Consider the following 5,828-nt stretch of genomic DNA (forward strand, 5'->3'; position numbering starts at 1 on the left):
GTTCTATATTTGTCTTTAGATTACCTCCTCCCTTAATATGGATCTAACAAGAAAATATAGAAGTTAGAAAACATATTCAACAAAGATATTGTTCTTTTCACAATTTTTTTTTGAACATTTCACATATGTCTCTATGAGCACAATGCTATGAACTCATAGGCAAGAATATGCCTAAAGAAAGAATTTGGAAGTATTTTCCAAATCTTATAACTAAATAACAAACACTTTCTTCCAAATCTCAAGATAAGACAATGAACAATAACAAACAAACAAATTCAATCATGACATACTAACTAATAATAATCTCCTAACAACTAAGAAACTAATATTTTACTTTGACTTATCCATTTTACATAGGATTCAAAACTAACAGAATATTAAAATAGTTCCTAAGCTTCACCTTATGAATCCTCATCATTCCCCAAAAAAGTATCAAAATTGGACTCCAACACTCACAAAAATGAGATCCAACATGCTTGATGTTGAAACCAATTTTTTTTGGCAACGAGATACAAAGTGGTAAGACCATGTCAAGTTTCATAAGGCTTTGTATCAGAAACTTGGTTTGAATTGAGTAGTAGCTGAAAATTAGGATCATCATCTACAAGATGGTTAAAAAGAAGCACAATCTCCAATGTTGGTTCAAGGTAGTGCTTGAGAAGATCAACATTAAAAACAACATGGATCTATCTAACCAAGCAAGAAAATCAAGCCAAAACAAATTATTAGGTACCTTCTAAATAATGGTGCAAGTCGGTCCATAGTGGAGTAGGTTGACCTTACCATTTACTTCCTCCTATAAATTATGTATTTTCCAAGTATAAGAAAACTTTATACCCAACTTGAAAAGAATGATAGATATGAACCAAACTTAATTTTTTCTTAAATCTTGAGTCTTTTTAAGAATTTGACTTTCTTTGGACAAAAGATTTTAAAAATGTTGGATGAATGCTTGGGCCTTATCCTTCTATTTCTAAATATGCATAGTGACTAGAGAAGAAAAGATAAGGGAAATTCATATAGAGAGAAAAGTTTGAAAACCAAGACATACCTCAAATGGTGATTTACATATAAATGATTGAACTACCTAGTTGTACATGCACAATCTAAGTGTACTCGTCTTGTAACATATAATGAACTTTATTAAATCAGTCAAAAAGCATAGAAATCAATCATGGAAATGAATAGTCAATGAAAATACATTAGCCAAATCCATGTAAATGCTTTCCTAGGGATGAGAACGAATAGGTAAAATAATTATCGAGTCCATATTTTTGCTGGTTGGTTTTGAGTAGTCACAAACTACACATCTCTAAAGGAAGCATACAGTGTCTTTTTTTATATGAGGCCAGCAAAAGAACCATGAGAAATGAAGATGTGTTAATTAGAGATTGTAGACATTTCTTGTTAATGATTTTCAAGGTTTCCTAACGGAAGATCTCATAAGATAAATTTTGTTACTTGATATGAGACCCTGATTTATATACTAAAACTTTTTCAACTAAGAGACATGATCGATAATATTTTTGCTACTTGATACATGGGAACAAAAGTCTCCAACTAAGAACCAAGAAAAACAATCTTTTATACTATATTATAATTGAATCTTGAATAAATATCTACCCATGTAGTAAATTTTCTTTGTTTGAAGGAACATATTAATTTTATTGTCGATTTTTCTTTCGACTAATTACACAAGTTAAATACATGTATATGGCTTTCACTTTTCTTCTTCTTAGTAGGGTTCATTAATAGAAGCTAAAAAGCTAAAAAATATGAAAAAATGTTACTATTCCATAATAACACAAATAATTGGTTCATCACTTCAAGAAACAATACAAATGTTTAGATCACAACATCAAAGATTAAGATTAGAAATGAAGAATTCATTCTCTATATATATATGTCATAGAAACATTTAAAGACTTATGGAACTAAATGACAACAATAGCTAAGAGCAATATAAAAGAACACCCATTTTTATCCTCACGAACTCCTCCATACACTCCTCATGCGAAGTGGGAGAAATTAATGTTCCACCAGGTTTATTATATGTGATGAAATTGATGCAAAGTTTGCTTTGTAATCTATGACTCCATAGAGGAGAGCACTGTGCTAGAAGACTATACATCACTACCATTGGCCTATAAACTCTCTCTTATTATAACAACCCAGTGAAATGTTCAAGACGATGAGTTAATTGAGTTAATGTAACCCTTTCCTTTAGGGCCCGTGGTTCTGATAAACATACGGTACTCATTGAACGTCATCTGTCTGTACTTTACAGGATTCGAACCATCAATCAGGTCTTTGGAAGGCCCAACTTCCTTGTCCCCATTTGGATTACAGAAAATCACTACTGACATGCGTTCCTTATCATTGTTCACAATGCTTCTGTGTTCCACACTTTTGTAGATGCCGTTTGTTAATATCTGCAGGAAGGAATGCATGAATGAAATTTATAAGCACCAATAATCTCCATGCAGTTGTAAAATAATGATCAAATACCCACCTCAATCTGATCACCAAGGTTTATAATGAGAGCATGAGGGAGAGGATTGACAGGCACCCATTGATCTCCCTTCCTAACCTGAAGACCAGAAACATCATTTTGAAGAAGAATGGTGATGCCACCTGGGTCTGAGTGAGGGGAGATGCCAAATGTGAGGTCTGGTTGTGGGCAAACTGGATAGTAGTTCACCCTCACACTTATTCCCATTTCTTCTTCTCCTCCAAAAGCTTCTTCAAGATGTTTTGCAGGAAGGCCCAAATTTTCAGAGAACACAGATAGCAAAGTCTTGCACACTTTTGCAGCACCATTACAGTATTCTTTCATTGTAGTCCTACAATCATATTACCAGTTGAATGGTGTGAAAATAGATTTTATTTAAAGTTGACAGTAGCACAACATGATATTGTTTTTTGATCCTTGTGGGCAAATTGAATACATGTAGAGCATACATCATAAGGTGACACTGTTTTTGTTTTATGTTCTTGGTTTGGTTCGATCATAGAAAGAGAGTACATTTCTACAATTTATGATTTAAAATCTGTTTTCTATCTAAATTATATTGTATAAGGGATTGATTATATCAAACTTTCGAAATTACTCTCTAAAACTTATCATCAACATGAGAATAATAGAGCTGCAGGAGTAAAGTCATCGTAGAGTGAAATCATTATTTTGAATCGCTCTAACCTCCTGCAGCTCTCCTCCTCATCTTTATACAGATTATAAAATGTCCAAAACATTGATGTAATCAATAAATATGCGACACTGCAAACAGAACCGGTGATAGAGTATAATAGACAGCTATTATTCCATCCAAATCAAATCTATATCCATTCAGTTAGGTCTATAAATAATCATTCAAATGCTTCAAAAGAAATACAAATTGTATAAAATATCCAGTCATATATCAAGGTTGTCCACTGGAAAATGCTGCAAGATAATAATTCAGTCACATTTGATTCTTCTTTTAAGGAAAAAGAGAGTATTTACGCTGAGGTTTATTAAAATTATTAGGGTTAGTGAGATACACACATGCAATAGACACCTATTATTAAGAAAAACAAAGAAAATTCCAGCAGATGTATATATGTTGCCCGATCCAGATCCATGTAGCCATTCTGCACTTCTTCCAACAATGAACAAGGAATAGAGAATATGTTGCATAGGCCTTAAAAGCAAGCCATAAACAGAAACATGATAGATATTGCTTGACATGATGCGGTATTAACATTAAGATTGGGTTTTGATTTTGTTTTCCTAACATCTATTATCAACCAGAAAACAACACCAGAAAGTGATAACATGACAGATAATCTACAGATAATTTACATAGACACAGCTCAAAATATAGTTCTCTATCTCTTAATGGAATGTACACTTAAATCCCACTGTAACTTACTTCTGCGGGAATCTAAAAACCCTAAAAAAAGAGAGATCAAGAAAAGTAGGCAAATTCACGCAATAATAGAGGTAAGCTACACAAAAGTTCCTATCAAAAAAATCATTTTTAGCATTCTAATCTATACATCCAATTCCACGATCATTCCCACATGGTTAGACAGTAGAAGATTCCCCCCACACACACATATATATAGTTTTCTAAGACTGCATATCTCACTTTCACGTATACATATATACATAAAAGACTACCCATTACCACATTATATACCTATATTCAAGTGGCTTAGAAGGCCAATTATGCTGCTCCCTTATAGAAGCCGGCAGGAAATGATGATAGTAATAATCTCCCCAATCAAGAACAACACCCTTTTCAACACCAACCCTACTCCCATATCCAACATAAGTTTTTGGGTCATTTGCGTGCTTTTGCTTCTCCTCCAAAGGAAGCTCAAAAAACCTCCTTGACACATCCCTCCCACCATTTAGAAGCTCAGAGCTCATTCCATGGTTTATCACTTGGAAGAATCCCCACGTCTTGCATCAGAACTCTCTTCCATTGTTTTTCCTCTCCTCGGATCTTGAAGACCAGACATGTCAATAAGAGGTATGTCTTGTTCAACCAACACATGTCCTGAATATGGTCTCTCTTCCACAGGTCTTACATATCTAGAAGGCAAACATTTTATGCCACTCTCTGCAATAGATTGGGCTCTCTCTATTTCCTCGGGCCATTCAACTGAAGGAGGAAGAGGAGCAGAAGGATAAAAGAGAGAAGAATCAGAGCTTGCCATCTTTGCCAAGAGAAACAAAACAAAAACAATTTAGATTGTTTTGAGCATTTCTTCACACATCAAGCTTGTTTAAATAGTTGGAGAAATACTTTTCATTTTGCTAGCTTGCAAATGAAAAAACAATAACATATTACGAGTTGAATGAGACAAACATGACTTGCATGTACAACCTACGATGTCCATGGTTTGCGGTAATCAGCCTTTAAACCCATTGGCAGGCTCTGCACACAACCTAAATCCCACGTGGGTTATAGCCTTATGGATCCTCTCTTACTCAACCGCTCCAACAGCTCACAGAAGCACAATTTATATTTATTTGATACAGCTAATACTATTCTAATCATTTTACCTTCTTAAGTTTATTTTAATCAGACATTATAAAATTTGTTTGGACCACTTATAATATAGTATTTTTTTTGCATGTTCTTATAAATTTAATTTTTTCTATGTTTTATATATGTATATTTCTTAAATTTTAAAATTATTTTTTCTTGTTTTGCATTCCATTTTTTATTTTTATATCTTTTTTCAATTTGTTTTCAAAATTTCAGATCCTTTTATTCTTTAGCTTCTTTTAAAGTCTAATGTTACAATTCATTCCATAGTTCTATAGATAATTGTTCATAACCACTATCCCATAAAGTAAGGTGAAGTTGAATACATTATAAAATATCGATTTACATTATCAAATAATTTAACTAATATAAGATGCATTTTAAATATTTTAAATATTTCTAAATTTACAATATGGTTCAAATGATGTAATACTTTTTTGTTTAAATTTTATGATGAGTGTGAAGAGTTGGAAAGTCAAAACAACATGGGAATCTCCATTCTATTGGAGTGGGAATCTCCGTTTCATTGGAGAGTTTTATTATCCTCACATGTCTCTATTTTTACACACTGACGGTGGAATATTTTATTTAATGGGACCTCATATTATATGCATGTTCCTTTTTGGCTATATCTATTCTCCCTACAAAATGACAAGCTAAGACATCATAATGTAACATGCCACATACATCCCATACACCATACCATGACATGATGATGATAGATTAGACAACAAAGTAAACTAATGAACATTGTTGCTTTCTATCATGGCTACTTCAAGCTTGCATGTC

At 33.0% G+C, this 5,828-nt stretch overlaps 1 pseudogene across 1 annotated transcript; it reads right to left on the bottom strand.

The window, feature by feature from the left end:
• Nucleotides 1–2,183: 2,183 nt before the first annotated feature.
• Nucleotides 2,184–4,713, bottom strand: LOC149540259 (jasmonate-induced oxygenase 3-like; annotated as a pseudogene). Its single transcript, XR_016355995.1, has 3 exons — nucleotides 4,182–4,713; nucleotides 2,513–2,843; nucleotides 2,184–2,432 (listed from the first exon to the last, which is right to left on the bottom strand). The product of XR_016355995.1 is annotated as a jasmonate-induced oxygenase 3-like (transcript).
• Between the last annotated feature and the right edge of the window lie 1,115 nt (nucleotides 4,714–5,828).

Source organism: Cupressus sempervirens, chromosome 9 (genome assembly GCF_028749045.1).
Source record: "Cupressus sempervirens isolate cs-2001-9-10 chromosome 9, ASM2874904v1, whole genome shotgun sequence".
Classification (NCBI taxonomy): Eukaryota; Viridiplantae; Streptophyta; class Pinopsida; order Cupressales; family Cupressaceae; genus Cupressus; species Cupressus sempervirens.